This window comes from Hirundo rustica, chromosome 1, assembly GCF_015227805.2.
Source record: "Hirundo rustica isolate bHirRus1 chromosome 1, bHirRus1.pri.v3, whole genome shotgun sequence".
NCBI classification, from domain to species: domain Eukaryota; kingdom Metazoa; phylum Chordata; class Aves; order Passeriformes; family Hirundinidae; genus Hirundo; species Hirundo rustica.
This window is the reverse complement of record NC_053450.1, coordinates 24,222,498-24,232,504: the sequence shown is the minus strand read 5'-3', so window position 1 is coordinate 24,232,504 and position 10,007 is coordinate 24,222,498. Positions and strand designations below refer to the sequence as shown.

The 10,007-nt window shown below is 41.1% G+C and overlaps 1 long non-coding RNA gene across 1 annotated transcript; it reads right to left on the bottom strand.

Moving 5' to 3' along the window:
* Positions 1 to 3,536: 3,536 nt before the first annotated feature.
* LOC131378675 (uncharacterized) lies at positions 3,537 to 9,557 on the bottom strand. Its single transcript, XR_009208408.1, has 3 exons — positions 9,099 to 9,557; positions 8,817 to 8,914; positions 3,537 to 3,784 (listed from the first exon to the last, which is right to left on the bottom strand). It is a non-coding gene; the product is annotated as an uncharacterized LOC131378675 (long non-coding RNA).
* Between the last annotated feature and the right edge of the window lie 450 nt (positions 9,558 to 10,007).

Genomic DNA, 10,007 nt, shown 5'->3' with positions numbered 1-10,007 from the left:
TTTTTTTTTTTTTCCAGATGAGCAACACATCTCCTATGAATGACTGTTCCAGTACTGTGGCTTGGCTTCTGTTCAGTTAGGAGGACTCAGAGATCTTGTACAACACTGTAGGGGCTCCAGCATTCATGCTACTGATCTGCCTGACTTCCCCATTTCCTGCTCCTCTCAGCGCCATGGCCAACAAGTAGGAACAGCCAGAATTCATATATGAAGCAGCTGCATTTAGGGTGGACAGAAAAGATGTGTTATGTAGCCTGAGTATTAAATATTGGGCAAGTTTAAGCGCACTTTTAAATTTTTTTTTCATATTTTCAATATCTTTTCATGTAGCCTTTATACCTTGACTAATATGTGCTACTCTTTATCTTTTATTTAAATATGTCCTGAATTCCAACTCCTTTGTCAGAGTGTCTTTTCAACTGGGAACTATTACCTTTCCTGCCAAACTTCTCACAGATGTGTTAGTTTTGTCACGTGCATTGTATCCTCAGTGCTATACATGTAACAGCAAACAGGGGAAACCCTGAAATCACAAATTTGAAAGTACTTCCACCCAAACAAGCCCAGAGATGCCATAATATTTACTGTTTTCTCTGTCTCAGTCAGGCTACATTTTGATTTTTCTGCAAAATTAAAGACAAATCCTCAGCTTCATGATCTTTTCCATGCATTTGAATTTGAAAAATAGAACATGTTTTTCTGGCCTTTCTTCCCCTTTTTAGATTTAGGTGGGGAAGAAGTCTCATCCCCTGAAGTGTCAGCAGGTGTTTTTTCCTTTGACTCTCTGTTACTCAGTGTCCAATTCTTCATTCTGCCAGATGCAACAAGCATTCTACTTTATCCATCTTTTCAACATTTGCTTCTAATGTATGCTCAGCTACCTGGTGGTGTGTAGCTGACACTGTCTTTAACATGCCTTGAATCCATCTGTCTGTTGGACCATATGGTTGTAATTTATTTGGCAGCCACGCTCCTAATCACAAATGGAGCATCCTCAAGTCTCTTATATTCCAGGAGATGCAGTAGTTCCTCATTCCAGCATTAGGATTATTGGGAGATTCATTTCTCGGGCTCTCCCTCGCTGCTTTACAACCTCTTTCAGAGCCATCCTCAGCATTCAGCAGTTCTCCCTGGGGATGTCCAGCAATGCAAAGCCTTTGTGCAAACCCTAATGCCAGACACAATCATTTATAATTTTTCCTGTGACATACAGGCCCAAGTCATAGCCAGCTTTTGTCAGAGAAACATCTGTCCTTTCGTTGTCTGAGCAGCTGTGCTGGCTCTCTTCCTGTAAGTTGGAAATACTTCAGTCAGTTGGTGAAAATATAAGTTTGGGATAAGAAGGGTCCATTTCACAACCTGCTCTATAGTCTAGACATCCTCTTGTGAGTTTATTACTTTTGCATGTAACTAACTGGTGGTCATAAATGTTATATTCCTAACACACATCACTACATCTCGCTTATCTTAGACCATCAGGCACCACTTCATAATCTTCTCAAGGTTTTATTCATTCCTGAATTTCCCTGAGGGTTAGCACATGTTAACAACCTGATTTGTGTGTTTAGGCACTGTCAAGTTTTTATCTAAGTTGGTATGTTTGTGACGCCATACCACTTTCCATCCCAATCTATTCCACTACATCAGAGAGGGTTAGATCTGGTGCTTGCAATACTATCTTGCCAAAGTTCTCTGTCCTTCCTCGAGATGATGGAGCAGGCCATCTCTTAAAGACTTACAGCCTTGAATGCTGAAGCTGAAGGGGGTGTGCTCTTTGCTGACTGCATGCCCTTTTCCTGCAGAAAAAGAGCTGGTTCCTCACTACACATTCTGAAACAGGATGCTAGCAGTGGCTGATCCACCAAGGTGTCTTTTAATGCTGCCATCTGTCAACCTGAACAAAAAGTAACAGCAACTTTTCCTGAATCATTTTGCTAATACTTACAGTCCCCGTCACACATCCCATGTGAGGTGTACCCTCTCCATCGTAATCTGGGCCACTACGAACCAAAAAACCTATTCAATTTTTGGGCTTTGTCATTTTTACAGTACCATCCAAAAAGAGAAGTTTCTGTGGTTTTGGTTTGGGCAGGAAGCCCTCAGAGCCTTACATTGCTTTTTCTTCATCTGTCAACAAATCAAAGACAGCAGCAGTGATGGAGATAGATCTTGACCTCCTCCACTTTGTTCAGCTGAAGCAGTGAAGCAGTGGCCCCTTGGTTATCCCAGGGTTTGATGTGGCTCTTACGAGCTTTTCCTGACAGCAGATGCATCACCAGGTGTGTCATAGGTGTCTCTGTACATGCCTCCCACCCAGTCAGCTATGGCTGGGTGGGAAGCATAGACATTTGAAGCTTGAATTGCTAACTTCCAGTTATTTCCAATCTATTTTATATTAATGTATGAGGAGATAACTGTTCCTGTGTCAAAACAAAGTTATCTTGGCGCTTCCACCTTCCTTGGGTTCAGAGAAGGAAACAGTGATCCTTCAAACCCCTAGTCCTGCCTGGGAGCCTTTCTCACTTCACTTAACTTTCAAGCCCACCCAGAAATCTGATGCCAGAGTGATAAATGTGGGTAGTGGGCAATCAAGAGCTGAGATTAAAAAGTCCATTCTCTAACAGACAAGCTTTACTGGAACATACACAACTGTGAAGAGATAAGCAGTGATATGCAGCTTCTGCTAATAAGCTCTCACTGGTTCTGTTGGCCAGATGTCCTGTGAGTCATGAGACTGGAGATGCTCTATAGCAGAGATCATGCAGATTCAACTCCTTAAAGTTCAAAGCATTCACAAGTTCAAAGCATTCATATCTCCTCTGTTCTGTTCACCTTTTACAATTTATTTTCCAGTTCTTTGTTTAAAGCTGGTAATGACTCATCTTACCTCAGCAGTCACTTTCCCTCCCTGAGCTGTTGCATTCCTTTCTTTATCTTTCCAAGGAGGTGGTTTTTTTGGGTTTTGGGGTTTTTTGTTGTTGTTGTTGTTGTTTAGTTGGTTGGTTGTTTTTTTTGTTTTGGTTTGGTTTGGGTTTTTTTGCTTTCCTTATCTCCTGTTTTGCTTATGGAGTCTTAGATAATGAAATGGCATTAACTACTCTTGTTCCTGAGGAGAGAGGGAGGAGGGAGGGTTCAGCCATAAAACAATTATGTCAGCTGTTACTTGTGTTGGCTACAGGCTACTTGGCCTGCAGTCTACTGACTTAAAATAAATTATAGATTAATTTAAATTTGGCTTTCAAATATTTAAATCTAGTCACACTAACTCATCACTAATAATTCTTTACTTCTTCAGTATTTCAACAGATATCAATGTCTTTTAAAATCCAAGCAAATGGTGGCTATGAATTCTCTTTATCTGTTTTTATGTTGAAGTATTTAAAATATTCTTGCTCTACAGATGCAAGATTTTCCTTTATACAACTGTCATTCATGCTCTGTCATCTCATGTCATCTGGATGCTTTATAACTATTTCTAGCTATTTCATCCAGTTTAACTAGTTTTATTGTTTTTTCTAGGATTGTCCCCAAATTTGCTATTATTCTCTTTCATAGTGTGGTAGTTTTAATTAGCTGCAGTTCCAGTCCAGGTCATGTGTAATTGCAGGAAACTTTTACCATATCCTCATTACTGGATGTCTTGACATTTCCTGGGTGTTCCCTCAGAGTCCTGGAGGTATTTTTCCATTGACTTTAAAAAATTGTTCCTTTTTGTCATTCCATCTTTACCTGACACAAGCAAGATCAATGTAGTGAACTCCTCGACACCTTCTGAAGAGGGGACCTATACAAAGAAATTATTCATGTTTTTGGCAGCCTGTGCATCTGTCATAACCACTTGTTATTCTTCAAAAGCTGGCAAAAACCATCCCTTCCTTTATGGGTTTGCTGTTCTTGATATACGTAAAAGTTCCTTGTTTGTGCTAATGTCTCCATAGAGTGATTCACTATATCCCATTTAATCAGGAGAAAAAAAAGAGACTTTAATTAGTATGTACTCCACACAACACAAGGAAACAATTCAAATATTCAAAATTATGTAAACATATGTTGAAAAATAAAGAAAAAGGGAACATGATTAGAAACGGTTGGCATGGATTTACCAAAGGCAAATTCTGCCTGACTAATATGATAGCTTTGTAGGATGAAATGATTGGCACAGGGGGCAAGAAGAAAGCAGTAGGATAATTTAAAAAATTACTTTACCAAGGTCCTCCTCTTATGGTCATCTGTGGCCAAGTTGGTGAGATATTGGCTGGATAAGCAGATGATGAAGAGAAAATAGTCTGGATTGCCAAGCTAAAAGCGTTGTGATTGGTGCTACAAAGCAGTCATTACCAGTGTCATCCCTTAGAGATTGATATTGGGGCCAATACTGCTCATGAAAGACCCAGAGGACTGTCAGTAAATGCAGATGATCAGACTGGGTGGAGCAGTTAATATGCTGCAGGTAGAGCTGCCATGCAGAGACTTCAACAGTCTAGAGAAAAGGGCTGGCAGGAATCTTATGAAGTGCATAGAAGCCAAATGCCAAATCTTTCAATTTAGATGTAACAATACTAAGCAATAATACAATCCGAGTAAATTTAAAAAGCAGTAAAAAATGGGAAGTTTTGCCAAAAAGGACTTTTGTGTTTTAGTAAGCAGTACAATGAACACCATCAACACATTAGTCTGTCCTAACAGGAGTGTAGCCAGCAGGTTGAATCAAGTGGTTCTTCCTGTGTTTGGCACTAAGAAGTCTGAAGAACTACGTCCAGGAGGTGTTGCCAGTCCAAAAAAACCACAGACATAGTGAGCAAGGCCAGTAAAGGGCAGTCAATATGGTCAGGGCTGGAGCACAAGAAACCTGAGAACAGGATAAGAAACCTGAGAACAGGATGAGAAACCTGACTTCAACCTGCCAGGACAAGGCACACTGGAGCATTTTGCTGCTGTCTTCAGCTACATGACAGGAGAGTAAAAGAAGATGAAGAAACTCTCTTCTCAGAGAGGTGACCAAAGGCAGCAAACACAAGTTGGAGCATACAAAATTCCCACTAAATATTAGGATAACCTCTTCTACTAGAAAGACCATCAAATACTAGGTCCTAAGGGTTTATGGATCCTCCATCTTTGGAGCCATTCAAAACATGGACATTGTTAAATAAGTTGATTTATTTGGGCCTCCTTCAAGACTTCATTCCAACCTCCCTCTGTAAGTGAGTCATTGAAAACCGATATAGTCACGGACAAAGGCCCTCTAACCAATTAAAGTTAGAAAGTGGTATGTTTATTCACCGGCGGGCGGCACGGGAGTCATCTCCGAAAGGCATGGACGCCCCAAACAAGGCTCTTTGCTCTCTATTTATTTTCCAAGATCTTACATACGATACATATGCATAACCCCAGCACCTCCCATCCCCGCTCTGTATTGAAATGAGGCTATTAGTTCTTTGCACATGCGCAATTCTTCTCTTGAATTGGGTCAGTGGTCTCGAATTGGGTCAGTGGTCTGAAAGGATGAAGTCAGGAGAGTCTTCATCAGGTCTCTGTGACCCTCTGGCACGATCCAAGGTCCCCTGCTTCGTGATTGATTGATACCAAGTCCAGGTGCTGGCCATTGTTCTTAGTGCTTTCAATCTGTTCTTATGACAATTCACTTACTCCACTTTTTCTATAAATAAGCTCATAATGTAACAGTTAGCTCTAGCTTGGGCATCTAATAATCATTAACTTACAATTTACTAATCTAACTTACATCTTGATCAATATAAATTGCTTCTAACCCTTAGCTAAAATCTTAACTCTTTAAAATCATATTTCAAAGTATACACCTTGATACGTCCCAGGTTGCTTCCACTTTCTCTGAGATTTTTCTTTGCAATCAAAAGTTCCCAAATTACTCCTATTCCTGCAACATTAATTTTTTTGCATTGAGAGCTGTGCTAGAAATAAACTGGAAGGGCTGAGAGGGCGTACCCCATTAATAGAATTCAACAGCTTCTGTGAATCAGATGATTTCTCTGAGTCAGAAGCTGGACACTTCACAGCAGCTGGTTGTCACTAGAGGACACAAAAAGAGTGATATTCACACAGCCAAGTTCAGAGCAAAAAGAAGGGAAGTTTATTTACTTGACCTCGCTTATATAGATTCTGGACAATGACCAGGGATTGGTGAATAAGATTGCTGCCTCTCCATCCCACTGGCCAGACTAGAAGTCCATCAATTGTCCCTCATCAGAGAGGAATGCAAAAACAACCACTTTGTTTATGTTACAAGCGTGAGAAGACTCCACTACAAAAATGCAAACAAATCAGAAGGCTAAAAGAAGATGGCAACAGCTGGTTGTTATATATATCACCTATATATATGGTACCTAATGTAAAGATGGTTCAGGTTAGTCTTCTCTCAAGCAATCATATTTCATAGCTGATATGTAAGCTTAACCTGCATCCTCTCCTATTACTAGTAATCAGTAGAAGGAGGGTACTGAGATAGTGACATAGTTTTAGGAGCTCTCCTCCCAACAGATGAGATCACATTCAGATCTCCTCTTGTTGTTTGAAATTTTTCTCTCAGGAAGCCCAACATGACTGCTGAATGGCTGAATTTCCACTTTGGTAACTGAAAACATTGACTGCTGTGTTCCATCCATTCTCCCCCTGCTTTTATAAGAGGAGACAGCAACACTATGTAGCACCTATTATTTACACAAGTTGGGCTTGGGGGTTTTTCTCCAGAATAAATTATATTAACATAACACGTGATAATTCAGCTACACTTTTGAAGGGAAAGAAGTAGATTTGCCATTTATACTTAGATTTATGCATTGTCCAAAACAAAACAAAAAATCATTTCCTCAAGTCCCCTTCAAGTTAGCATTACAATTAACTAGAAAATTGTCTCCTGACTTGAAGAAGGGATGAGAGTTATCCAAATAGAGTAAACAAGCAGCTTTCTCTGCAGTGGACCCAACAACACCCTGCTGGTTTACATCTCAGGGGGGAAGCTTTCCACTGGGATTCTTTGATGTCTTTTAAAGAAAGCAGACTTCCCTTTGGCAAGGTCCTTAAAAGGGCTTCTTTTCTCTACAAGGATTTCTACTTTTTCACAGAATGTTTAAGGACACAGTGACTGTAAGACTTCTATCTCTTCATTAAATTTTGTAGAAATTGGTCAGACAAACATTAAGGCACTAAGATGGATGTATTCATACACCTTCACAAACATAATTCACACACATGTGTGTGCCCATTACCACTTTCTTATTTCCTTAAGCAAGCAAAATAAAGATATCTTCACAGAAAAAAAAAAAAAAAAAAAGCCCCATGAATAACACTCATCCTCAGTACTTTCATCCTAAAAGTTTTTTTTTTTTTCCCAAGCAATAATTAAAGAGCAATTATTAATAATTCATTACAGCAGACTACCAACCAACTACTTACAGAGATGGCTCACAACTATAGTATAAAATTCTAGGGGGGAAAAAAAAAAAAGAAAAAAAAGAAAATCAAGGTAAATCACCACTTTTTTATGTTGTTCATACTCTTCCAATTATGAAAATCAATTTCAGGGATGATAATCGCAGCAGGATTACAAAGGGTCGGTGTTAACAATTCCAGCTGTTCCAGCCCTCTCCAACAAACACATAGAGTCTCAATTAAGGAATGTCCCTTACAATCACCCCCACTTTCAGCTCCCCACCTAGCTGAAGAGGACTTCAGCTAGTAATATCATCCTCTACCTCCATGACCAAGGACAGTAAAGGATAGGCCATGGCACCACCTGTGCCTGCAATCAAACTCATACTTCTATCTCTGCCCGCAAGGCAAGTATTAAAAATAGTTAGAAACATTGACAGCTCTAAGCCAAAAATTCATGGGAGGTTTCTTAAGCTGGCTATGTTTTCACTCAGTAATTTCCAGCTCTCTCTGTGCCTGTGCAAATAAGCAGCCCATCACACCCAGCCACCACCACATCTTCCCCACCACCTGCTTGCTGCCACAGCCTTTTTTTGCTGGTACCATGGGACTGTCCACCTTAGTCAGTGGAGACACTGGGTGGTGACATCCATATGAACCAGACCTACTGCTGCTGAAAGGTTAGCTTCTTCTCTGTGTAAAATGTAAAAAGCTGAAGGTCCTGAAGCCCATCCCAGCAGTAAAATTAAAAATTATGCACAAACCAGTACAGGGGAATCACTGCAAATATGTACTGCGGATGCTGTCAGATCTACTTAAACCCAGGTTGCATCTCTTTGTTTGTGCTGATACCTATCAATGGAACCCAAGATTCAGTCCATGTGAAAGGATATTTGCAGGTAGATTTCCAGAGTGTGACTTAAAATTGGCTTGGTTAAACTCAAGTAGGTTTTGAGCCTAGAACAGGCATAAATTACTAGTATGATCTTTCCAACTGCCAGAGTAAAAAAATTATATATTCTAAAGACTACTAATCATCTGAAAGAATTCTAAAATTATTCTAAGTGAAAATTATCATCTCTATGGGAGATGAAAGTTAGAGAGGCAAGCTTCATTAAAATGCATAATTAGGTACAGGAAATACAAAAGACTGATCATAAAGCAGCACAAACTAAAGCCCTGAATTACTGAAAGTATTCCTGAAGGATTATCCCAGAGTCTTAAAAAGGTGATTTGGATTTGATCAAGAGATTTTAAACCCGTGAAGAAAATTAGTAAAATTTAGGCTGAAGTTATGCCAATGGGAGCTTGGTAACTTAAGTGTTGTAAGAAATATTCTACATTTATAATATACAGGGAAATTTGCACACTGGAATTCAGGATGAACTAAGTATACATCAAATTTAACTTACTTTTATCTGTTTTTCTGTAATTTCATGGCATGAAGGTGTTTTCTCTCCAACCTTCCTTCTATCCATCAGCTCCCTCCCCCTCAAGTCAATGCCAAAATCTAAAAAAACACAGAACAGGTGAGGTTGGAAGGGATCACAGCGGGTCATCTGGTCCAGCCTCCCAGCTCAAGCAGGGTCATCCCAGAGCACATGGCACAGGATCATGTCCGGATTGTTCTTGAATATTCTCAATGAGGGAGACTCCACAGCCTCCCTGGGCAGCCTGTTCCAGTGCTCCATCACCTGCACAGTGAAGTTCTTCCTCATATTCAGGTGGAATTTCCTGTGTGTCATTTTCTTGCCATTGCCTCTTGTCCTAGTGCTCAGCACCACTGAGAAGAGCCTGGTTCCATCCTCTTGACACCTTCCCTTCAGAGACTGATAGATGTTGATGAGGCCCCCTCCCAGGTGCCTCTTCTCAAGGCTAAAGAGACACAGCTCCCTCAGCCTTTCCTCATAAGAGATATGCTCCAGTCTCCTCATCATCTTTATAGCCCTCCTCTGGACCCACTACAGCAGCTCCATGCCTCTCTATAGCAGTGTCCCCTCACACCTGGCAGGTGTGCAGGCTAGCTCAGTTCTGCACTGCTACTACGAGGTTCGGTCAGGGTTACAGGCAGGGCGAGTAACCTCCTCCCGGTGGGCTCTTGGTTCCCCACACCAGCGAGTGGACCTGATGGAATTGCGACTGCAGCGACGGAAAAAGAGTCGTCTCTCTTTAGGCAGGGTAGAAGGTAGTTTATTAAGGGGAGTCCGGCAAGGAGCTCCACCTCAGACCACTGCTGCCCAGAGAGAGCAGAGATCAAAGCTTGACAGCCACTTATAAACGGGGGAGGGCTGACAATGGGTCAGCCAACCAGGGAACACGGGGGTGGTAACAGGGTGTCAACTTCTGAATCATTAACAAATCACAGAAGGGTAGGAGGGGATTCCCTGGGCACCAGCCTATCACTCGACACCTCTCCTGGATCTTTCCAGAATCCAGGGAAGGGTCCTGAAGTGACAGACTGGGCGACCACGAGGAGAGGGGGGGAATTGACAGGGGGAAGGAATGACTGACAGAAAACGTCTGCTTAAATACCTAACTCATAAGGGGGAAAACTATTACAAAACACAAGGGGGTACAGTGGACTGAACCATTACAAAAATAAC